At 34.4% G+C, this 26,905-nt stretch overlaps 1 protein-coding gene across 36 annotated transcripts in view; it reads left to right on the top strand.

Moving 5' to 3' along the window:
- ZBTB20 (zinc finger and BTB domain containing 20) overlaps window positions 1–26,905 on the top strand; it is an 846,256-nt gene that overhangs the window by 581,414 nt on the left and 237,937 nt on the right. For 4 of the 36 annotated variants that reach the window (XM_043474930.1, XM_043474950.1, XM_043474928.1 and 1 more), the window contains one exon: window positions 13,533–13,632. The exons of 29 other annotated variants lie outside the window; for them this stretch is intronic. The gene's annotated coding sequence lies outside the window, so the exon portion shown is untranslated. Of the gene's footprint in view, window positions 1–13,532; window positions 13,633–16,604; window positions 16,639–26,905 lie in introns of all 36 variants that reach the window. 3 more of the 36 variants (XM_043474945.1, XM_043474927.1, XM_043474939.1) reach the window with 1 other exon arrangement.

Below are 26,905 nucleotides of genomic sequence, written 5' to 3'. Positions count from 1 at the left end.
GGCTCCCAACCCATGTGTAACCTGTCCATCCCTTATAATGAAAATACCTCAAGAATCTGAACTTTAACAAAAGGAGGTAGAAGATGAGAGTGTCTTGGAGATCTGCATCCAACCTAGAATAAGTATGGAAGAATTTCCCAAGCTTTAGGTCATGCTCAGTTCAAATAATCCAGGTTTCCAGATAGCCAAGAGACTATCCTGGAATTCTTGAAGCCCCTTGAGTGGGTCAGTAATGGCCTTTTCCTTTAATCCATTGGACCAGCAATAAATTCTTCAGTTGAATGGATTCACCCAAGCTTCATGTAACTCACAGATCTTTCCCAGTCTGGATTTTCACTAAGTCCTTAACATTTGAGCATTTGCTTTCATGTGGGCTGCTATGATCTGTTATATACCATAGAAAATTTTAGGGTGGTTCTTGTTGGAATTGAGAAAAGAAATGCCTAAGGAACAGCATTAGTGCAGTTTCAATATAACAACTGAAGATAAATTTAGGACTTCCAGGGCCTTTAGTTATACTTCAGAAAGGGAAATACACATATCTATTTGCCTAATAATTATGAGTTATTTATAAGACTAAAAGTTCATTTTAACTCCAGATTTTTATGACATAATACAGAAGTCATCATTTTAATTCAATCAGTTGCCATCTTTGGTAGGAGAAAAGTCCCTTGGGAGTTTGTATTGAACTAGACAGTGTGGATGGTCAAAAGAATGTCACAGGGGCTGCAACCACCAGAAATAATCTGGCAGTGTAAGGGTAAGCCTCAAAAAAAAAATAGGCACAAAAAATGAAAGAATAGGAAAAAAAGAAAACATAGGTATACATGGATATGTAACATCAGATCCCCGCATCAAGGCATTTGGTATTTTTCTTTCCAGTTCATTTACAATAGAATATAGTAACATGTATAACTTCTAATGAAGAGATAAACATGCTCTCCTGCCTCTGTCTATACTTAGATATGTTCCTATGGTCCCAGAGAGGAGGAAAATCAAAAACAGCAATATGCCATATTAGTCACAAGATTTTTACACCACCAAAACCTCATCTCAAGACATATTAGAGAACATATTCAAGAATCTTCTATGGATAAGTTAGAAACATGTCTTTATTACTGTCAGTAAGACTCATCTGCTGGGCTGAGAACTTACCCTCCTTTTGCTCTGAACTCAGAATTTATGAGCATACATTGTTCTTTATTTATGTTCTTTATTGTATACTATGTGTTTAATGTTAGACACTAATCCTTTCTAGGGCAGAACAAGAAACAGGAATAAGATGAGAACATAGGATTAGCCTTCAGAATTTATAGTTAAGAACAGGAGGAATTTTGTTTTCTTTTGGATCATTTTTAGACACACTTTGGAACTGTATTTGAAATTTGATGGGCTATAATTTAGCCATCCCATTTCATTAATAGTAAAATGTTCTCTTGCGTAAAGCAAGAAAGATCTGGGTTCTTCTTCCCTAGAAGTCCCAGCAACTTCTTCAGCTCTTTTCTTTCCTGGTGTATATTTTGTTTACTCTCATAGAGTGACATGAGAGAAATGAGAACAGTGGAACCAAACTGCTGAGAATGTGTCTGATCCTACCGCAACAGGAGAGGCACCTATATTCTGCCTTGGCTACCCCTGCCAAAAGAGAAATAGCTGCCTGACTATATGGCTAATACTCAACAGAATAGTTGATAGGGTTGTTTAAAAGGTCTATCTTTTAGATATATATATATACATATATCTGCTCTTTTTTAACTTCTCTCCCCATAGAGGCCATTACAGAGTATTAAGTAGAGCCCCTCGACTATACAGTAGTTCCTTATTAGTTATCTATTTTATATGTAGTAGTGTGTATGTGTCAATCCCAATCTTCTAATTTATCCTCCCTCTTTACCTCCCAGTGATGATTTTATTTTCTACATCTGTAACTCTATTTCTGTTTTATAGATAAGTTCCTTTGTATATTCCACATATAAGCAATATCAGATGACATTTGTCTTTCTGTGTCTAACTTACTTCACTCAATATAACAATCTCTACATCCATCCATGTTGCTGCAAATAGCATTATTTTGTTCTTTTTTCTGGCTGTGTAATATTCTGTTGTATATGGGTATCATACCTTCCTCTGTTGATGGTCATTTACTTTGTTATACACCTGAAATTAACACAACATTGTAAATAAACTATACCCCAATAAAAATTGAAAAAAAATACAATCACATTATTAAACCTAACAATCAAAATATAAAAATAAAACTTTTTTTAAATTAGAAAAGTTTATCCTAACATAACAAATCTGTTGTTATTATATAGATGAGCTTTGTTGATGCTTCCATGATACCTTAGTGCTGCTGCTGCTAGGCACCACTAAAATAGAGAACCACATCCCCTACCCCAAAAGGCAGCAGAAGCAAATGGCCCATCTAGTTCCAGTTACAAGGTTACCTTTATTCAGACATCTGCCCTCCTTTATTTTTGGCCAATAAATTGTTATTTTTATTTTTAGTTTATTAGTGACTGAATGATTTTATAATGACTACTGCGTCTACCTTCCTAAAAATCTGCTTGCCAACTTTTAACTCAAAGTAAGAGGTGTTATTACTACCAAAGGAGTGCTTTCAGTACTCACTTTGAGATCTACTTTTCAAAAGGGTAGAGGGAGGGAAATAATACCGAATTTCTGAGAATATTTATGAGAATGGGGATCATTGCTTTTGAAATCCACTGCTTTTGAGATAATCATATGTTCCTCCATAATGAAAGTGTTCTCTTACCCAATAATTATAAAGCAGTTTCTACTTATGTAATAGTGGCTCAGAAGTGACATGCTTAACTAGCAGTCATAGACCCAGAGACCATCCATGTACCCCAAAGTAATGAATGTTGAGTTATTTCTGTGAATCTCTTGGAACTGAATGTTGGGAGTGGAATACCTTGGGTGTAAGAATAGATTATGCTGTTTAGAAAATATATAATGTAGATTTTTATAGAACAAAATTCTGTAAAAGCAATATATGGGCCAAAATAGACAATAGATTAGATGAAATAATAGATTAGACTAAGTATACTATTTTGGAGAAAGTTTCTCTATAAATTTAATAAATGAGCTGCTTAATAACAACATTATTATATTTACATTCAATGAAATTCAAAATTAAAGTCATGATAGAAATTCAGACTCTTACATAAATGGTGCTCTGTAACCTGGAAAACAAATTTATGGTTACCAAAGGAGAAAGGGGGTGGGGGAGGAATAAATAAGGAGTTTGAGATTAGCAGATACAAATTATTACATATAAAATCAATAAACAATGTCCTACTGTATAGAACAGGGAACTATATTCAATATCTTATTATATGCCACAATGGAAAAGAATATATATATGCACATAACTGAATCACTTTGCTATACACCAAGAACTAACAAAACATTGTAAATCAACTATAGTTCGATTTAAAAAGAGTGGTGCCCTGTGGCTGATCACCCAAGAAACATAGTTATGCTCTAGCTCACCTTTCTGGTTTGTGAGTGATGATACCTTTATGTTTACCTTCACTCTCTCTTCTTGCCAAAATGAAACTCACTATTTGGGAGACTACCATTTACAACCATTTAATTCTACTATCACAGAGAAGGAAATGGCAACCCACTCCAGTATTCTTGCCTAGAGAATCCTGTGGACAGAGGAGCCTGGTGGGCTGCTCTCCATAGGGTTGCACAGAGTCAGACAACCCACTCCAGTGTTCTTGCCTGGCGAATCCCAGGGACAGAGGAGCCTGGCGGGCTGCCATCTATGGGGTCGCACAGAGTCAGACACAATTGAAGTGACTTAGCAGCAGCAGCAGCAATAATACTATCTGCAAGTTATAAACATGGAAGTCTAACCTATGTGCAATAAACTGTCCCAGGAAGGCCTTGGTAAAACTTATTTGGCAATCTTTTGACAATACCAGGACTCTAGGTATTAACCATCTTAAGGCCATGCTGTGTAACACCTTGTCTTCTTTCTGAGTCCAATGAGAGCTTTGGTGAACTAAGGCAAAGCTAGAGTTATGATCTAACTCCATGTAAATGACAGAACTTTTGATTTTGTCTCAAATGACAAGCAAACAAAAACCATTTCTAAACTACTTATTTGATGTTAAGAACTTCAGAATTCTCAGTAGTCAATATGGAAAAATGTAGAAATGATATGCCATCTGGATTCTGTTTTTTTACTACCTTAATCAATAGACACATGTTTTCCAATATTAACAAATCCAGTGTTTTCTAAATCATTGGTAGCAGCATTTCAAAAATCTCAAAAAAAATGTATTTTAGTGTAAAATTATATTTTAAGGAGGAATAGTCAGGGAAGAGTGGTGCAAAATCCCATGAGCAGTGGGACACCAGGAATTCTAAACAGTTAGTTGTAAACCACTGTTTTAGATGTCAGACAGGGAATGCATGCTTTGAAAGTACAGTGCTTTTATGCACAGTTTCCAAATAACAACAATTTAAAACGTAGATATAACCATCCACTTCAGAAAAAAGATAGTGACTTGAAATTAACATTCCCTAAAACAGAAAATCAACAGAATGTTGTTAAATAAAAGGTAATGTTAATATTCTCCAGAAAGAAAAATAAACATCACAAGTGGCAACTCAACCCACTCTCTCATCATTCATATCTGAGTTCATATAGACATGTTGCCTTGCACGTCTTAACTACTAAACTAACACCACATACTTGAATATGAATATCCACATTTTTTATTTTCTTTAAGGTTGTCTTCCTTCTCTATAAATTTTTTTCATACAAAGCAAGGCTTATAACTTTGTTTTAAAATCTTCTTGCAAGTCATATTTTCCATTATCTATGATGGTTTGGTAAATGTCACTGATGGACTGAAAATAAAGAATGGCTAGTTTCAAGAGAAAAACAACATCTAGAAGTAGAGCTTAGAAAGTTAATCGAGAGTATAAAATGTAAAACTGAGATTTAAGCATAGTTGTAATAGTTGATTTTGTAAGAAACATGAAGAATATAGATGTTTCTACTACTTCCTCTGTGCATAGATCATACACTTAATCATGTTTGTTTGAAATTCAACTGAAATTAGATATGAACACCTTGGAGATAAAATGTTATCAAACCCCTCCCAGTAAAATTTAAAATTAAAGACATGGAAGCAATCTAAATGTCCATTAATGGATGAATGGATAAAGAAGATGTGGTACATATATACAATGTAATATTACTCAGCCATAAAAAAGAATGAAATAATGCCACTTGCAGCAACATAGATGGACCTAGAGACTGTCATACTAAGTAGAGAAAGTTACACAGAGAAAGACATACATCATATGACATCGCTTATATGTGAAATTAAAAAAAAATGGTACAAATGAACTTATTTACAAAAGAGAAGCAGAGTCACAGATGTAGAAAACAAACATATGGTTATCAATGGGAGATAAGGGGAGGGATAAACTGGGAGATTGAGATTGACATATATACACTGTATGTACACTCAGTCATGTCTGACTCTTTGCAACCCCATGGACTGCAGCCCACCTGGCTCCTCTGTTCATGGAATTTTCCAGGCAAGAATATTGGAGTGGGTTGCCATTTTCTACTCCAGACATATACACACTACTATATATAAAATAGATAACTGAAAAGGACCTACTGTATAGCACACGGAAACTCTACTCATTATTCTATAATGACCTACATGGGGAAAGAATCTAAAAAAGGGTGGGTATATGTATAACAGATTCACTTCGCTGTATACCTGAAACTAACACAACACTGTAAACCAGCTATACTAAAATAAAATTTATTTCAAAAAAAATATTTAAGGGGGGTCAAAACATTGAGATTGTTTCATCTTTAAAAAAACAAAAAGAAGGTTGAGATAGTGAGCTGAGACTAGTTTTTTTTTAAGCAAGTTATGGGAAATAAGAAATAAGACTCTTTTCTTCACCAAGGCCGCATAGTGATGAAATAGGCTTACACTGCAACGGAACATGTTTAGGTTTGAAAATGAGGTAGACTCTTGATAGTGAGGCTTCTAAATGCTGAAAGAGAAGATCTGGGTTTGTCTTCTCTAAAGTTCTTAAACCTAAACAGGATAAACTCGCATCTTTATGGAATATTCTAAATGTGTCAAGAAGGGAAGGAGCGCCTTTTCTAGGTGATTCTCATGATTCAGGATTTTCTTTTTCTCTCTCTTTTTAAAATCACTAATACTCAGAAACAAACACTGCTAAAAAGCCACCAGGACTACTAAGTGTCCTTGGCCAAGGTGAAAGCAACAGAAGTGCCACCAATGTTTTAGTGGAGAATTCTCAGGAATCTCCCTATGCTACCCTTTGTTCCATATGATCACATATATAACTGTCACATTATGTTACCATTATTGCCTATAATAATTGATTTACTATAAACTTGGAATTGTGGGTACAGCTGCTGAAAAAACTACTTGTGAACAAAGAGATTAGAACTTATTGTTCAGTGTTCTGTAAAGAGGTACAGTAGACTTTTAGTGGAAAAGTTAGCACATTTCACTCTCTGCTTTTTGCTCTCAGTATTCAAAGTCAGACTCATTTCTGTTAAATCATTCCCTTCCTGTGACACTAAGTATTTCTGATTCATCTCCAGAAATATGAAACCAATATGTGTTGGTGGTATTTGCTTAAGAAATAAGGGGAGATGTCCACAGTATACAAGGAGGAAAAAAAATATATCCCCAATTCAAAAGAAGAAAAAACATATAGCCTACCTCTTCCTACCTGCCAGGTTCTCTTCTAGGAACTAGAGATGCATGGATAAATGTGCCCATTGCTAAAGAGTGATCACAGACAGGAATGAGAAGCAGACATAGAAATAGAAACCTAGGATGTGAAGAGATGGGAGTTGGAGTAAAGGGAAGTGAAAAGTACTGTATAGATATGCCCGGGACATTTCTGTTCTATGCCTATGATCTTGGTGTAATTATTGATAGAGTCCTTTTACCCTCAGAAAATGGCCTTGTTGGAACAGTATACTCCATGGTCACCCTATGAATAGCTGTAGCTTTCAAGTCTGCCTGAGGTGGTCTAGAAAGATCTTCCCCAGGATAGGACAGAAAATCAAATAGATTAAGAATGCTTTGCCATTTGTGTTGTCTCCATCCAAAAGAAAATGATAAAATTGGGCAGACTGACTGCCTTTCATTTCTCCCAGGGTTGACAGAGGGATAGAAAAGGTATATAAGTTCTGTGTGGTGAGGGAAGAGACACAAGGCAAAAAGACAATCTAAACCCCTTGTTTGTATATGAAATGCACAAGAGTTGTCATTAAATGAACCGTTAAATTACGAATTCCCAGAAGTTCTCAGGATTGGAGGACATAGTAAAAAAAAAGAAAAAAAGAACTAGAAGCCATGATGGGGAATTTCAGAAAGACATGTTAAGATTTAATAAAAGGAAGAACATTTTGTACAAACGGAAGTCCTAGAGCAGGATTGGGTTGCCTGTGAGGTTAAGCACACCATGTCCCTGGTGGTGTGCAACAGAGATGGAATGGCCCCAGCAAACAAACTCAGGCACCAGGTCAAGACTCAGACCACAGGACTTTAGGATCCTTTACACATTGCCCTGAGATTTTATGATTCTGTATGATGCATGGTGTCTTTTTGAGTAGCTTTTAAGTAAGAATCTTTTGTTTGGGGAAGTATAAATACCAGGAAACTAAAAGTTTGTGTAAGCCAAATCTTCTTATGATCCAGTCTGAACACACTAAAAACGGACCAAGGAAAGCCACTGCAGATCTCACTGAGCTCGTTCTTTGCCACTAGTGCAAGGTAAGCAGCCATTAGATGTGTAATACTCAGAAGACGTGCCTCACTCAGGCCTCCGTCTCTCGGACTCATTTTGAGATAGAACAGCTGCAGTCTTGCTAACCAGTTTGATTTGCATAGCTCTGAGTTACATAGGGAAAACCTGTGGCAAAGCTATCATTAAAGAGAAACAAAGCAGAAGACTGAACAAAGGCTACATTCTGTGCAAAGTTGGAAGTTTAGACTGTTTCAGTAATCCTTGTCATGGTAAGATGTCCGCCTCTCCCCCACACCTAAAAACAATAGCAGACAAGTGACAAAAGAAGTCTCCCTGGAAGTAATTTAGGAGCAAAGAATAGGGTGAACTAGAGGCTATGCATATGAAGAAAGAGAAAGAAGTTGGCATGGACACAGGGAGATGCAGCAAAACACCACCGCACTCATGGCACCAAGATACATGATTAGGTTAGAATCCCTTCCACATCTTCCCCAGTGCATTTCAGTCGGACTATGCAGGTCGAGGCAAAAGGAACGACATCCTGATAAATCTCAGCTTTCCAGAGGCCTAACAAAGATTGCAACACAGTTAAAGTCAGAATAATCTCACTGGACCTTTTATATCAAATTCTTGAATATCTACATTTTAAGATGAAAACCTTTTCCAGTAAACTAGGGAGAAATGTCTTCTGCAGGCAGTGGAAGTGACCTTAGTTCTTTAGTGATTGAGAGTATCAGGGCTTTGGATAAAGGGAAAATAGCTTCACACCTTTGCTACTTAAAGATTTATGGTGAAGTATTTGAATTTCTCTAAAGTTTTGGTTTCCACAAGTGAAAAGAAATTGATAATACACACACCATAGAGCCATTGTAAAGATGATATTAGACATGTAAATTGTGTAATGCTTGTAGTGTCTGGGAAATGATTATAAACAATAAAATTTTTATTTAGCAAGGACAATTATCCATTTCTGTAACATTCTTTAGTCATCCATACCAAGCTCTGCCTCATGTTTCATCATCACTTTCTGGCTTGTTCTTAACACTCTAACTCTGTTCCCCCTTTGACTTGCTTCACTAGGTACTCTAAGTGTCTGCCTTCTCACTTCAGAACTTCATGCTTCCATGTTCTTCAAGAGGTATACCTAGAATCATTTAGAAATTCAGTGCCAATAATGGACAAAATTTGAAATCATAAAGAGAATACATGACTTTTAGGAAATACTGTTCTTGAGTTCTGAGGGCATTCTTCATCTTTTATGACATTGACTATGAGACCCATTCATGGCAGGTAAACAAGGAATATGTATTATTATTTTGTACCCTCCTCCTAGGAGGTTAAAATGACTCACTAAAAGTCACTCAGCAATCTCAGATGAAGAATCTGAGGAGACAGTCTTGAATTCTTGACCCAAAATCTGCCCTTTGCTATGCAAAAGTCATCCTTGGTAGGATGATCCCAAGTATTAATTTTAGATTATGATATTGCCTTTTGCCAAACACTTAAAACGTTTTCTGGATTTGGATTGGGCCTCTGGTTACCCTCAGAACTTGGGGAGAAGGCCATGTAAGTTCTCTTCTCAACAGTTAAAGCAGTCCTTGTCACCAAGATTATCATATGTTAGATCACATGTCAGTGTCTGTGACAAAGTCAGGCCTTGGCTTCTCAGGATCTACTCATTACAAGTGAGTTTATGGGCCTTGAAGCATATGGCCCTGATATATGATCCTAGAGCAAAAGAGCAAGGTATTTCAAGCTGGCCACAATTTTATTGACTCTAACAGGCTTGCTTTGTAGTCATTCCAATAAACTAGATGAGAAATTTCTGATGCTCCAAGCTATCCAGTCCCCAGGACTCCATTTCATGATTCAGAGTCCAACTAAACAACTCAAGAGTGCTTTTGTGTGACACTGTGACCACAGGGATAAATAATTGCTTAGTAATTCTCTTTGAGGCAGAAAATTCTAAACATGGAGAAACCATTTCCCCTTAATGGGAGCCAGAAATCCTGTAAGTGCTTGAAATGGCATTCACAAGTCTGAATGGTAAACAGATAAAAACAGGAGCGCACCAGTTGCACAAATGACTTGCTTGTCACAAACTTGTCATTGCAGTAATCTAACATTTCTTTCACAGAGCCCGATGGAAAGTATGGAACAAACAGGCCCTGCTGACGTTTTGGCTCTGCTAAGCCTTCCTCCAAGCTAAAGCATCTGCAGCATCTTCCTGTTCTAGACCCTTTATCTGCTGAAGTTAGCTGATACTGTACATGTCAAAGAAATGTTTGACTATGCATTAACAAGTTGATGACAAGCAAGTTATTCCTGCAACTGAAATGCTTCTGCTTTTAGCAGGCTGCCATTTTGACCTTCATCTTATTATACAGAAGAACCAGAACAGAGCAGAGCCCTGGGAACATTCATTATCCCAGTATCATTGCCCTAGACTTGAGATCACTGTCTAGGGCTTAGGTGTAGTGGTATAGTGAACATATCAGGCAGTTCCATCAAGTTTATATATGGGATTTTCTGGTAAAACATAAATGGTATAAACACATTAAACTGTCCCAAGATTTCCTATTACTGAAATAGAGTGAGCCACACAGAAATTCATTTCCTCCTGCACCCCCGCCACCCCAAACACACACATGCTCATACACAGGTCTGTATATAAAATGTTAATACAAAAGTCCCTTCTCATCCTCAGTTCCACCTTCCCCAGTTTCGGTTTCAGTTAGCCACAGCCATCTGCAGTCTGAAAGCATTAAATGGAAAATTTCAGAAATAAACAGTTCATTAGTTTCAAATTGTGCACTGTTCCGAGTAGCATGATGAAATCTCATGCCATTCCACCTGGGATGTGAATCATCCCTTTGTCCAGAGCACCCCACCAGTTACTCACTTAGTAGGCAGCTCGGTTCTGACATCGACCGAGATAGTACTGCAGTTCTTGTGTTGAAGTCACCCTATTTTACTTAATAGTGGCCCCAGTGCATAAGAGTGGTAAAGCTGGCAAATCAGTTATGCCAAAGAAAAGCTGTAAAGTGTTTCTTTTTGTTGAAAACGTGAAAGTTTGCAACTAAGGAAAAAAAGTCGTATGCTGAGGTTACTAAGATCTATGGTAGGAATGAATCTTCTCTCAATGAAATTGTGAAGAAGGAAAAAGAAATCCATGCTAGTTTTGCTGTCGCACCTCAGACTGTAACTGCTATGGCCACAGTGCATGACGATGCTTAGTGAAGACGGAAAAGTCATTTGATTTGTACAGAAAGATATTTTGAGACAGAGAGATCACATTCATGTAACTTTTATTACAGTATATTGTTATATTCTTTCTATTTTATTATTAGGTGTGGTGTTAATCTCTTACTGTGCCTGATTTATAAATTAAACTTTATCATAGGTATGTATGTACAAAAAAAGATATAGTGGACATGAAGCTTGGCACAATCCATGGTTTTACGCATCCACTGGGGTTCTTGGAACCTAGCCCCCTTGGATAAGAAGGGGGTACTGTAGCTGAAATCAGAGTTAATGAAAATTACAACCAGTTTTACACAGTTTTTGCCAGTCCTTGGATTTCCTGTCAGTAAGCTCTCCTCACCTGCTTCTCAAGTAGCATAACATCTGAACCAGTCTGAGCCTAATCAGAGCCACACCCTTATCCCCTAGAAAAAGAGCTGTGTGTGTCTTTCAGCCTCCTCACAGAAACCTGGGGCAGCCCTTTCTAAAACACCACCGGTTCATCTCCAGCTTCAGCAGCCAGTAGGGAGTGCTCACACACTATGCAACTTCAGACTCTCGCCTCTCTGTTTGAGAGGCCCTTCCTGTCAGGGGGACCCACCCTTGGTGTTCCTTGAGTGTGTGTCTGGTGGGGTCCCAGGCTTATCAGCGCACAGCCAGAGCTGGAGCCTGAAACCGGAGCCTTGCCTGTTACCCCCAAGCATTCTGCCTCTGCTGGTGCCTCAGGTGGATCAGCACTGGGAGCAATGGAGCTTTCGCCCCAAAGACTTTGGCCTTTTCATAAAGCGGAGCTTCTATTGCTCATCGAGGTGTCGGTTGCCCTGCATTCTTTTCATGCCTCTCTGTAAGGGTTAAGGGCAGTTGCTTGTGTCTTATCTGGTTTAAATGTTGACAGAAAATGCTGCATTCTCAGATTTTTTTTCTGGTTGATGCCCCAGGTGCTTTCATTTTTAAAAGTCTTGTGTGAAACTGATGATCATTGGTCAGCCACGAGAACTCAAATTTCTTGCCAAAGTGGTGATGGGGCTTAATTTCTTGTAGATTTGGCAAACTGATCACAATCCTGTCTCCCAGATGAAATGTTTAATTCCCATCCTAGGTATCTCAGACTGTAATCTATACCTCAGCCTTCTTACCTCAGAAGAAAGGTGGGAAAGGTATGTAAAGAGGGTCTTGTGTTTTACACAGTTAAGAATATTGCCCCAGGAAAAGGAAGTGAAGGTAGTTTGAAGTGGCAATTATATCTTCTGTCACAGAAAACATGTTAAACAAACCATTGAATTTTAAAAGAAATTTTAGTGACTTTTTTTTTTCTTCTTAAAGTTCCTAATATGATTTCTGTAAAGATTTTCTGTTTTCTTTCTTCACAGAACTTAAATGGCAAAGAAATGATATGCTATTTTTGATTCAGGAAAAAATAAAAATCTTTTTATATGGGAACTCTCTTTTTAAATATACGTTAGGGAATAGATAATGATAACAAAAAAAAAAATGTTCTCTCTTCCTGTTTAGAGAGATAGATGATTAGTGTATGTGCTTTTAATATACATTTACTTACTTACTTGGTTGTTTGTTTATTTTAAGACAGCAAGAAAGGAAGGAAGAAAACAAAAACTCTTGTGCTGGAGTGATTTCCTTAGATTCATAGAATGGTGGGGCTGGAAACGAGCTTGGCGATAGGGCTACGCCTTTGTGGCACATGTCCACTTCACAGATATGGACACTGAGACCAAAACTGTTTTATAACAGGAACAAAGGTAAACACAACAGGACTGTGGCAGAGCTAGACCTAAATCCTGGTCTTTCAATCCAGCCAATATTCTCTCAGAAATTACATAATTTTTAAAAAACTTTTTCTTTGAAACAAAGAATAATTTACATTGGCGTGCTTAAATCTAACAGGATGTTTGCTTTTGGAAAAACTGTCTGTAAATTAGCTAAGCTAATTCAGGAATGTACAGTTGAACAGTTTTGAGACATTTCTTACCAAGCTATATTTTATCTGAGTTGTATAAGGAACCATCATAATTTCAATTATTTCTTTTCTCTTATAAGATTTCATAGAAACACTTTTCTTTTCCCATTTTGGCACCTGAAAACATGAATTTTTAAATGAATCTGTTTCTTTTATAAGTATTCATTTAAGTAGGTCATATTCTAGAATTCTCTGAGGTAAAAAAAAAATCTTATCAGATTAAAAGAAATCTGTTTTTTATTCCCATTTTTAGCCACATACGAGTTGGTCCTTGTAATCATCGGTTTCAACAAAACATTAAGTTAAAACATCAATGTTTTTGTTTGTTTGGGTTCTTTCCATTTAACACAATGGGAAAAAATAAATGCATTTACCTTTTTGCAGCTATAATAGTTATATACTCCATTTTTCATTTATGCAAAACTTATTTTTGAGGGTTTCCTTTTTGTTTCATTTCTCTGTTTTTGCATTTTCCAAACATCTGTACCGTGGCTGGTGGCGAGAGTAGCAATAGCTGGCACTTTTCCTCCGCGCTTTAAGAGAAAGAGAATTGGCTGGAATAAAACCTTGCTTTCCATATGGTTACCTTGAAATACAGCATTGAAAAGGTATTGTCTCTTTTTCTTTTCTGAAACCAGAGGTGCAGCCCAGGAACAAATAGCAATATTAATGCCAAACCACCTGTTGATTCACATCAAAAAAATCCTTGGCAATCCCCCACTTCATGTTTGAAACATCTAAATGGATAACTGATCTTTATGCATTGGTAGCATTGTATTATATGATGCTGGTCATTCACTTAAGCCTAGATTCTACACATAGTCAAAAAGTGAATTGAAAGTTTTTCTCTGATTCAACTAAATGATCACTTTGTAAGTACACTTGGCTGTGAAGTGTTTATTGATTCCTGGAACAGTTGGACCTAGTGTCAGGGACAGTGAAGAGGAAAAGATGACACTAGTGTTTTCTTTTACCTTGATCAATTCTAGTTAGGAAAAGCAGTAGTCTGTCCTGTCATTTTTTAATGTAACATGTTTCAAACATATAAAAGTATGAATTGTAATGTGAACAAAAAAGAATCCAGCACCAAGTTAAACAAACCTCAATGTGGAAAATTTATTTCCAAACCTGTTTTTATCATGTATTATTCTAAGTTATGATAGTGAAGTACACAAATTAATTGTATAGCTTGATGAGATTTTATGTGAATATACATCCATGCAACAATATTCAATCCAACATACAAAACATTCACAATACCTAGGAGAATCCTTCATGCCCCCTTACAGGCTATATCCTCCAAAACTTTAATCTTTAACAAAAGACTAAAAACAGCATAATTCTTCTGATTTCTATCACCATGAATTAGTTTTACATAAGCCATATATTATGAGTTATATAAAATGAACTTTACTGTATGTGTCACTAAAATCTGAGTCTCTAATTATTAGACATTATTTCTGGTATTTCCCAATTGCCACCAAAATTGTAGTTAACATTTTTGTACATGTTTGGAAGCAAAGGAGGAAATGCTAAACTGTAAGAAAAAAATGCATTTTTAAATTTTATTAAATAATTTCTTATTTTTTAAAGTTTAATAACTTTACTAAGAATTACACAATTTTTCTTTTTAAAGTGGTAGTATCGATTTATATTCTCATTAGCAGTCTATGAGACCTTCTCCATATGCTTCACAACATCTGGAATGACCAAGGTTCTTACATTTTTGTCAGACTGAGGGGATTGAATAACATATAATTTAAAAAATTTTTCACTTATAAACCACTGGGATTTCCTCATGTGTATTCATGTGTGTTACCTGTTTGTATCTTCACCTATGTTTTGATTGAGTTATTTGTTTGGCTACTGTTTTGGACAGCTTTTGGTTTTGGTTTTGTAGTTGTAATATTCTAGATTCTCATCTTTTGGGCAATATAGATTGCAAATATTCTTTCCCAATTTTTAGCTTTCTCTTTTAACTGTATATAGTAGCATTTATTTTTAAATCTTCTGATTTTAATGCAGTTAAGTTTATTGATGTTTTCCTTTATGGTTTGTCCTCTTATGTCATTTTAAAAAACCCTTCAATATGATAAGATCCTTAAGAAACCTTCCTATATTTTCTTCCAACAGTTTTAAAGTTTTTTCTTTTACATTTAGATCTCTAATCTTCTTTGACATTTGTTTTTGTGTATGGCATCTTACATGCATCCTGTTTTATTTTTTTTCCATGTGGGTAACCCAGTTATCCCAGCACCATTTAACAAATTAGTCATGCTTACCCACTAATTTGTAATGCCTCTTTCACCTACATCAAATCTGTTTTTAGTATCTTTATTTCATCTAGTGGACTGTTTCTCTATTCTTGTGCTAACACCAAAGTGCCTTAATTACCATTGATTTATAATATTCTTATTATTTGGTAAGGTAAATCTCTCTACATTGTCCTTCCTTAAAATTCTTTTTGCTCTTCTTGGCCTTCTGCAATTCAGTGTAAATTTTAGGGTTGTTTAGTCAAGTTTAGCAAAAGCCCTGTTGAATTTTATTTGTATTTACATTAACTTTAGATAGTAATCTGGGGGAGAATGGATATTCTTATGACATTGTGTCTTTAACATTGAGAGCTGTACTTGATGAGCTCTTCCAAACAGTTCTTTAATAATGTTTTATAATTTTCACCATAAAGGTCTTGCTTGATCTAATTTGTTAGAATTCCTCTCATATAACTTAATTTTCATGATATTATGTATAAAATCTGCTTTGCAATTTATTGCTTATTTGTTATTATTGGTGTATACTCAACAGCTTTGCTGAACTCTTACTAGTTACACTGGCTAAACTGAAATTCTCTTAGGTTTTCAACATGGACATGTGTATCATTAGCAAATAATTCCAATTTATCTCTTAATTTTCAATTCCAATTTATCAATTAATTTTCAATTCAATTTATTTTTCCTGTCATATTGCATTACTGAGACCTCTATGTAGTGTGAAGTGAAAGCAATGACATTAGGAATGCTCTGTTTCATTCTTTAATGGAAATGTTCTGGAAATGTGATATTTGCTTGGGATTTCGAGAAATCAAAATTATTATTGGAAAGTTCCCATCAGCTATTTAAAGTTTGCTAAGTATTTTTAATCAAGAATATTCGGGACTTCCCTGGTGGTCCAGTGGCCAAGACTCCATGCTCCCAGTGCAGGGAGCCTGGGTTTGATCCCTGGTCAGGGAACAAGATCCCACATGCCACAACTAAAGTGTTTGCTTGCCACAACTAAAGAGCCAGTGCAGCCAAATAAATAAATATTTTTTAAAAAAAAAGAATACTCATTGAATTTTATCTAATGCATTTTCTGCATCAATAATATGATAAAATTTCCCACTAATATGTTAGTATTTTATATAATATTAAAACATTTCTTGATAGTCAACATTTCTTACATTCCTACAAAAAAATTTTTTTTACTTGGTCCTGGTGTGTTTTTTAAATCCAGTCTTGAGTTTAATTTGCTGATACTTGATATACATGTTTGCATGGGGAGATTAGTCTTTACTTTTCTTTTCTTAAAATTTTTATTATAGAGATTTGGTGTTATGGTGATACTAGCCGGGCAAAGTAAGTTGAGCAACATTTCTCTCTTATTTTTTTCTATTTCTATAACTATTTTTATATTATACAGATTACCTATTCTGAAGATTTGGTTAAATTTACCTCTAAAATCATCTGGACCTAATATTTTGTATTAGTAGGTGGTAGGTAGTGTAAGGTAGATATTTTATTATCATCAGTTCCTTTACTTCCATAGCTATTGGTTTATTCAAGTGTTATAGTTCTTCTTAAGTCAATTTTAAGGAGGTGTTTTTGGAAAATATACAGTTAACAGTTAATCTACACTTCAAATTTATTTGCACAAAGCTCTTCATAAATTCTTATGATATTTAATTTTATCTTTAGATGTGTTCTCTTCTTATTCCTAATATTATTTATATTAACCTCTTCTCTTCTTTTACTGGCTGTTAGACATTTTTGTGTTTTATTTACTTTTTCCAAAAATTAGCTTTTGGGTTTGCTTATTGACTTGATTGTGTCTTTGCATTCTATATCATTACTTTATGCTTTTGTCAACATTACTTTTTCTTTCTATTTTATTATTTAGATCATTTTTTCTAGATTCCTGAGTTGATTTTTTTTCATTCAATTTTAATACTTTTTATTGTTTTTCAAATGAATCTGTCTTGAAATTCTCATTCAGGTGTCTCATTAGCTGCATAACATGTCTTGACATATAGTTTTGTTTAATTTTAAGTATTTTGTAATATCTCTTTTGATTTATTTTTAACCCTTAATTAGAACTGTATGTTTCTAGGGACTTCCCTGGTGGTCCAGTGTTTAAGATTCCATGCTTCCAGTGCAGAGGCACAGGTTTGATCCCCAGTCAGGGAACTAAGATCCCACATACCATGCAATACAGCCAAAATAAAACCATCGTATGTTTCTACATGGCAAAAATGTATTTGCTCTATTTTTATTACTGATTCTGAATTCAATTGCATTATAATGAGATGTGTTTTATATAGTTTTGATTGAAAAAAAAGTTTAAAAAATTATTTTCTGATCTAGTACATGGATTTTATTGCTGGGCTTAAAGTTCATAGGGGCTTATCTTTATCTTCAGTGCTCATACTAAAAATTTTTAATGTGTACTTACCTACATATTTTTCTAGTAAAAAATAAAATCCACTTTTTAGTATTTGTGACTTACTCCTTCATGCAGAAATAAAAGTGTCTAGCATGTTTTATCCACTTCTTAAATATCAATCTCATTATTATAATTTTTGAATGGAGTTTTAGTTTACTTACTTGTTTTTAATCATATCAATAGATAATTATCATTTATTTTTATAATCAATACTTAATTGTATTTACTCATATGTTTAAGTTATTACTATGCCCACTATTATTTGTAGATCCTATAGCTTCCTTTCTGGATTTACTTTCCTTCTTGTTGAATTACATCTTTTCATAATCCTCCAGGGAGGGCCCTGGGTGGCACACTGCTGCTGCTGCTGCTAAGTCGCTTCAGTCGTGTCCGACTCTGTGCGACCCCATAGACGGCAGCCCACCAGGCTCCCCTGTCCCTGGGATTCTCCAGGCAATAACACTGGAGTAGGTTGCCATTGCCTTCTCTACTATGTATGTCTAAAAATGTGTTTATCTTTTAAATAACAATTATCTGGGTTTTTTGTGTAGCATTTGAAGGTATTTCTCAACTACATCTTAGACTGTTGTTCTGTTAACTATCATTACATAAGACAAGTCTACTATCAATCTATTTTTCAATTATTTTTAAGTACTTGGCCTTTTCCCTCTGGTAACTTCTTAGAGTTTTTATATATCCTTACTATCTGTTGTTTCTCTGAAATGTGTCTCAATGTGGATTTATTTTAAATTATCAGTCATGAACCAGGGATATATTTTCTAATTTCAAGACTCTAATTCTGGAAAATTCTCGGTATTTTTTTTCTTCTGTTGTTTCTTTTTCATTACCTTTATTTTATTTTTCTGGGATTCTTATAATATTAATAGCTATCTATTGGTGTTTCCCTGTCAATTTACCATATGTCAGCTGCTCTTTCATTTTCCTAAAACATATTTTACTTTCTGTGATTTTTTTTTTCTGAGTGAATTCCCTAATATCACTTTCCAACTCACTTAATCCTCTCCTTAAAATTGCCCAGTCTTAAATTATCTTACCTATTGTATTTTTATGTGTACTTTTATTTTTCACTTTTAAGATTTTTGATTTATTTTCTGCACCTATTCTTTTCTTATTGTTGTCTATTCTTATTCAGTAATTTCTTGTTCTTTTTACACATGAGTCTTACTTATCTCTGAACATTGCAAATATACTCATTTTGAAATCATTATCAGACAATTCTATAAAATCAAATTTATCTGGAGTGAATATTCCAGTTATTAATTTTGTGGTTGTTTTGCATTCCTATAGACTAATAACAAAGGATCAGAAAGAGAAATTAAGGAACAATTCCATTTACCATCACATCAAAAGAATAAAATACCTAGAAATGAACTTCCCTTGCTGTGTTTTAGAATTTTGTTTTGTAGGTTAATGTTGGTCATAAGGCTTTTTGGTCTTGCCTCTTGGCACTCTCTCTCTCTCTTTTAATTTTTTCATACCTCCTTGACTGATGGTTTTCCAGTTGCCTCTATCCGCATTCCTGGCTTTCTAGTCCCAATCCAAATCTTATAATGGTGTCTTTAGCTTACCTTTAAGAATATTTGATCATGAGACTGAATCTATACCTTAATCCTTCCCCTTTTAGTGCCTGCAGCTCTGTATAAGATATTGCCCCAGGCAGTACATGGCCATATTTTTTACATCCTCTTGTTGAAGTAGCAAAACAGACTCAGGTCCACCATTTCATATGGAACATTTTGGGCCCCATTACTCCAAAGACCTAGATTCCCAGCCACCTCTGTGTGCTTCTCTATCCGGATTTCAGTAGGCTTATGGCTTCAGCCCTCCTCATTGCTTTTAGTTTCTTTGCAGAAATGGTTACTTTCTTCTTTTTAAGTCTCACTCTGCCTCTTTAGATTTTTTCATTTTGTATTGTATCAGTTTTTTCACTTATCAGTATATCTTGTATAATGCTTCTTTGATTTTTACCTCTCTTTCATTTAGATACACCATTTTAAAACAAATATTACAAATAGTATCTATTATTATTGATTATTTAGTGGTGCTGGGCACTGAACTTTATAGATATTGTTTTATTCAACCCTCTCTATATAGTCAGTTACTTTCATTCATGTTTTATAAACTAGGAAATTTATATAAATAAGCTAAGTAAATTTCTCCTTAGGAAAGAGGTGATGACTAGTAAATGCAGAAGTAATATTTAAATTCAGTTTTCTCCACTACAGAACTAGTATTCTTAAAGTACTGCTGTATGGTTAGATTTTGTGGAATTGTAAGCCTATGTTATGGTTTTTATTTTAATAATAAATTAATTGACTTAATATTTATTGTTGTAAAAAATGAGTATTTTCTATGTTATTCTGCCTCCTTGGTTCTCTCTCTGTTCCTCTTATGGTATATGACTATTTTATTTGTTTCTTATCAGTATAGCAATTTAGAAGTTTTAAAGCAAAGTTTATTCTTCTAATAATGAAGAATACTAGAAAATAATAAATAGTATATATAATTAGTAGTAGATGTAATAGTAGATAAAATAAATACTAAAAAATAATATTAGACAAAATAGCAGTTATTTTTTAAAACATTCAGGCTATTTTTTAATTATTGCTATTAAAGAAATCATATGCTGCATGAAATGAGAAATTTAGGGTGCCGCTTCATTCCTCTCCACCTACCCACTTTCTCAGTTTTTGTTAGAATGCATTAGTCAGGTATAGATTATTATCCATCTCTGTGAGATAGCTGTGGAGAGGATAATCACAAAAAGCTGGATCATTTCTTCAGTAATAGAGAGCTTCTGGTAGGTGCTTAAAAATGTGTGTCAAGTATGAAATGAATAGGCCTATTTTGTGTGCACACACATGCACACAGAGAAAGAAAACATAGCTAAGATCTCTTTAGTGTCCCTCTAGCACCGGATGACCCCACCTATTCATTTAAACATTGGATATTGTAACTGTTTAACTGCCATATGATTTAATAAATACTTTTTCTGTCAATACTTAAGTTGGGCAAACACATGCTTTTAAATCAACCCTTTACAATCAATGAGCTTCTATCCAAGTTAGTTCAAGTCATAGCTATTCCCACATCTACCCCTTCTGCCCTACCCTATCCCTCTAAATAATTAGTATATTTGGCAACTCCCAGTCTCACAGCCCATTCTCCTACAAAATAGTTTGTGTTGTTTACTATTTAAATAGAGGCACATCAATGTAGTTCTTTTTAGGGTAGTTCTTATAATCCCCAATTATTGTCAGAAGAAATTCTTTATAGAAGTTGCTAGGAAAATTGGATTTTCCATTGAATACCACTAGATATTAGCAAGAAACTTAATGATGATCTGCAACATGCTAGAATAAAAACACCATGCTTCTATTGTAGCAAAGCAGATTAAATAAAACAATGTAGATTAACAAGAAGAAAGCAAACTAGTATAAACTGGGTCATTTGCTGATGTGCAAATTTTATGAAAATTTTAATGACATATTTGATCAATTTATAAGTATATTATTCGTGTTTATAAGAACACTCAAGCCTTCTATGTGACATGATTTTAACAATCTTTTGTACATAAGAACAAATTGAAATTAAATGGGTTTCCTAGCTGTTTCTATTCTTTAAATTATACAAATGATTTTTTTATTATTCCCCATTTAAAGGCATTGAACTAGGAATCAGAAGACTTGGTTTCTAGTCCCAGTTCGATCATTTAACTAGCTCTATGACTCTGAGTAATTTATTGAACTCTTTGAGTTAGTTTCTTCATTTATAAACATAAAAAGTTGGGCTTCAAACCCTAGAAATCCCCTTTCAACACTCATATCTAGTATTCAATACTGGGTGTGTGTGTCTATATATATATACTCAGATATAAAAAGTTAACTACATATAAGTTCCGTATCTCAATAACCTATGTTAATCAACAGAATTCATAAGGACATAACCAAGAATGGGATTAATTTCCCCCTGAAGATGGCAGTTGAATTTAGCTAATAGATAAATAATAAGTGGGAGTTAATGTAGGATCTTAATCAGGACTGATATGACAACAGCAGTATTTTCAAAAGTACTGTTAGGCAGCAACATACAGAATGGATCAGAATGGAAGAAATATGAACTACAGACTAGGCAGACATGATGTCAAGGTTCAGGATTAGGTAAGGAGAGTCTAGGGTACAGTGACAGCATCAGAAATGAAATGTAAGCAAAAGATAAGAAGGTACGGAGATGTGTATTTATTCAAAAAAAATCTAAAAGATTATAAAAAGAAAAATTATGAAAGAGGAAATGCAATTGTCTGATAAACATATGAAAAAATATTTTAACTCACTAGTACTCAAAGACATGATTTATAAAAACAGTAACCTTTAATGCTGATAAATGTACAGTAAAACTGTCATTCATATAATAATAATTGTGGAGATTCATGTGTTGACACCAAATTCTGCGAAGTAATAGGCATTACATTATCAAGAAACTTTCTTTAAAAATGTATCTTTTGGCCCAGTCTTTTAATTTCTAGAATCTATCTATAGGAACCCAAAATTCAGACAAAGATTTGTATACAAAGACCTATTCATCACAATGTCATTTATAAAAGTAAAAGAAGAGAAAATCTTAAATATTTATTCAAAGAAATTATTAAGCAAATTATGGAACATAGGTATATATTATTTGTATAAAGTTATTAACTACATAATTATTAATTTTTAAATATTAATTTACTAGGAAACGTTCATGAAACATTGTAACTGCAAATACCTGATCCAAAAGAAACTTGTATACTTAACATGGTCCCAAATTATCAATAGAAAAATGAATGAAAGTATTTGGTTACATCAAAGGAAATACATTAAAATGCAAATAATACTAGTACCTCCTCTGTATGATGGAATTAAGTGATATTTTATTTCTTCTTTTTCTTAAATTTTCTAAATATTCTGAAAATACTCTAATGATTAGAAAAGTAAAAAATTTTAAGCAAACAGTAAATAATGTAAATAAAAATAATTCCAAATCTGATAATAATTCAACTTAAGAAAAGAACACATGTCTATTATTTATCACTTCATAAAGGGATTAAAATGTCTTCCTTTTCCAATTTATTAAGCTTTTGAAGTACTTGAGATATCGATTTTTAGAATCTTATCATCTAAAATATGATATATATTTTCTAAATCATATCATATACTTTCTATTGCTCAGTGTTTTCCAGAGTTTCTTTCTTTTTTTTTTTGGATTCTTGAACATTTGCCTTAGGTTATCAGCCTGCGCTTTGACATTCCAGAACCTCATTTTTTTAGTCCATCAATCAGCTCTGACATTAATATGCTCAGGTCACATCTGCATGTATATGAGCTTATCACAAGGGAAGAAATCTTGAGTACTCTTTGTTTTCAACTTTTAAATTTCTCATATTGTAAAAATTTCATAATCTAATAATAGCATTCTGAGTAACTGAAACAGATGAAAACAAAGTAAAGGACGTAGCCAATATGTATCTATAGGTCACTTTTATTGAGTGGCATGACCTACTCCTGATAACGTTTATCAGGCACCCATCTCAGAAGGAAAATTTCAGCTGCTTTATGCAAGAATGAATAAACACAGTGACTAACTTGGCTTTGTACCCAGAACTTAGCCAAAAAAGAAACCCGGTTGAATGCCAGAAAGAATAAACCACATAAAGTTTTATCAGCCCAAAGTACACAAGTAACTCAGTCTGCCCTTTTTCTAACAAAACTATATAAGTAAAACTATAATCTTAAAAAATCAAAATTCTTCACTCTGGCCAATGGCAAAGTGCTAGAGTAACTAAAAATTTCCAGACCACACCCTTTTTGCTTTCTGCCCAGAGAAGAACAATTCTCTTTCCAACTCAAGCCTCCACTGACTACAAGGTAAACCAGAACCATTTGTATACATGTTCATCTCTTTTTTCTGAACTGTAAACCTAGTGAAGGCAGAGGCTTTGTCCTATTTATCTTTTATACCTCAGGTTTTGGCAAAGTGCATAATTGTTGAATGAATTAATCAAAGATCAGCAATTTAGTTTAGATGATTTTAGTAATTATAAAAATACAGAGGAGAAGAGTTACTTGAATACAAATGCCCACATTCTATATATTATAATAAATAACCAATTTTACTAGCATTTAGGCACTTTACCTCCTTTACAGTAATGTTATCATTTTATTTTAGGTACTTAACACCCTTTACAATGATGTTATCACCAAATCATGAATATCTTTGGAAGTAAACACCTTTCAAGAACGTATTTTTCCACAAGGCTAAGAGCTAGAGTTAAAACTTGGGAGCTCTTGCAATAATCAGTGTGGCATTCACAACAAGAAATTACTACGTCTCTCTGAACCTCAGTTTCCTCATCTGAAAGATGGGAATAGTAATAATACTTAAGTCACAATCCTTATTGTAGGGATCAGATGACATCATGCATATTAAACATGACTGTCTAAGCCCTTGGGCTATTGTCACTACCATTAATGCCTCCCAGGTCAGCTATTTGTACTTGCACATATATCTTGACAACTGGGACAGAAGGAACAAAGATATACTAGCAGGGCTATCCCTGGATGTAGAATCAGAGAACTGCATAAGCCAGTGCTTTTCAGGCTTCAGTAGCATAAGAATTACTTGGGAAGCTTGTTTAAAATGTAAATCTTTGAGTTCCACCTCAAGAGATACTCATTCAGTTTAGTTGCTCTGGGGTGAGACTCTGAAATGTCTTTTTAACATATTCCTCAGGAGATTCCGATGCAGGTGGTTCCAGACAAGCCCTAAGTAACCTTGGCATGATAATTCCATGTCAGCCTCAATTGTGGATTCCCTCCAGTCCATGGCATCATTCCTCAGGACTCAGTCTGTCTGCTTCATCCTGTGTGGCTTCACTATTCCCACCCCTCACCTCACCCACTAAAAGCAGAAGAGAATAGAAAGATAGGATCAATTGGGAAAACTTGAGTAACTGCAGTTAATTATCTGTTATTTTGTATTCTTTGCACTAATGATCTTCTGCATTAGTCCAAAAGTGAGCAGACTTGAGAAGTAAGCTTGAATTTAAGAATGATTGTTTTCCCCAGGTAACTATAGAATGACTAACTATAGTGAAGTTTATCTCTTTTTTTTTTAATGGAATTGCTATCTATAGAACTTAGATGAATAAGCACAGTTGAAGTGCAAAGTGTTAAATGCATGCTTTGATTTAGTCAATGCATTTGCACATTGAAGTAATTAGGATGTATTTAAAAGCATTCTGCTTACAATACTTCGCTCTCCATTTCCTACAAATCAAATTAGTGAGGGGTAGATTTGATTTTGACATCATTTTGAAAATATTTTCTTTTTCTTTTTTTAATTTTCTTAGAATTACATTTTTACAAAGTTCAAAACACAACCAACTGTGACTAAATTCATAAAAACAAAACAAAAAGTCCAAAGTGCAGGAAAATGAAAAACAGCACAGGGTAATATGCAGTAGAACAATGTAAATCATACCTCAAAATATAGTTGTAATAACACACCTTATCCGTGTCTGATCAATTAACGACAAATACTTATGCAGACAGCAAATAGCTCATTCTTTGATCGAGAGCCCCAAATTTAATTATTCATCTCAGTCCAAATAAATATGAAAAGGCAGCCAACTCTTAGAAAAACCTTAACCATCTCCTGTTTTCATCATACTATATGTAATGCAATGAATGAATGTGAAGAAATAATATGAAGATTGTTTTCCTTGTTTGTTAACAAAGCATTCAAGCAGGATTATTTATTTTTGAATAGATTTGGCAGAACCAAGACATGTTTATGGAACTATGTTTCACAGACAAAGACAAACCCAAGTTTAAATCCCACCTCTGCACACTGTATTATCTTTGACAAATTATTTCACCCTCCTCAGCCTCAGTTTTCGCATCTGTAAAATGAGGGTAATAATATCCATATTGCAGAATCATTTTCTTATCATGCAATATTATATTATAAGTGTTTATGATTTAATATGCACTCAATAAGTTGCAGTTACTAGTATTAATTCAAGAAGAAAGTTTGAAGGAATAAGAACCTAAAATCCTTAACAAGAAAAAAATACTAAAAAAAATATTCTGTATTCTTACTTCTCCAGAGACTATTCATTGATTTTATCCTACAGTTTTATCAGGATTACTACCAGAAGGATTGTTTTGCCTTTATAATCGTCTTGCCACCCAAATTGCTGTTCTTAATGTACCTCAAAATACATGTTGATAAATACCCTTTGTACAGTTGAAGTGCACATTTGAATGACTGTAATTTTTAATCTCAATTATTATCATAGTCTTTTGCTGATGATAAACAGCACTTTGAACTGGGCACAGATTAGAGAAGTTTAATTCCCCTTATTTTTTTCTATACTACATTCATAGTTTTAGAAATATACATGGTAATGCACAGAAGTGAAGGGGAAATAGAGAGAATGGACAAGAACAGTAGACTCATTTGGGCTTCTTAGGAAACATAGATGGTGTCCTGTTCTGCCTTGTCTTCAATGACTAGTTCTGTGTTTCATATATAGAGAATATTCATTAAGTGTTTGTTGAAACAGGGAAAAACAAAATGCTAAGAAAATAACCTCGAGGAGCTAACTCAGAAGTCACATATGCAGGTAGAAAGCAAAGAGCTTAAGACTTATGGACATCAGTACTCCCTCAGTTAGATGGCTCCATGTGGAATATCAGCCATTTATACTCAGAGCCACTAATTCTTAGCTGGAGGAAGCAGCTAAACTAGGAGCAGTAACTGATCTTCAGTCAGAGAGCCATGGCACAACCTTCACTTCAGAGCTAGATAGAGCCATGGAGATTTTCTAATCCAAGGGCCTCATTGCTCAGCTAAGAGAATATAATGACTTACTCAAACACATGTTGGCAAGGTTTGTTGATATTCAAACTTTGATTTCCTGACTCTGGTCCAGTTCATTTTATCTTGTACTGCGCTGCCTTTGTGTCCCCCACTATCTCCCAGAGGGTTCCTATATATCCACTGTGGCTTCTCTTTCTATGACCAAGGCCATGGCAAGGAAGCATTCAGCAATGCCTCTGATGACAGTCATCTCATCTATTATGGCATTTTCCATAGACCCTATAAAGCCGCAATAAAGAG

This window comes from Cervus canadensis, chromosome 7 (assembly GCF_019320065.1).
Source record: "Cervus canadensis isolate Bull #8, Minnesota chromosome 7, ASM1932006v1, whole genome shotgun sequence".
Lineage (NCBI taxonomy): Eukaryota > Metazoa > Chordata > Mammalia > Artiodactyla > Cervidae > Cervus > Cervus canadensis.
The sequence above is the reverse complement of the archived record's forward strand: the minus strand, read 5'-3'. Positions and strand labels throughout refer to the sequence as shown.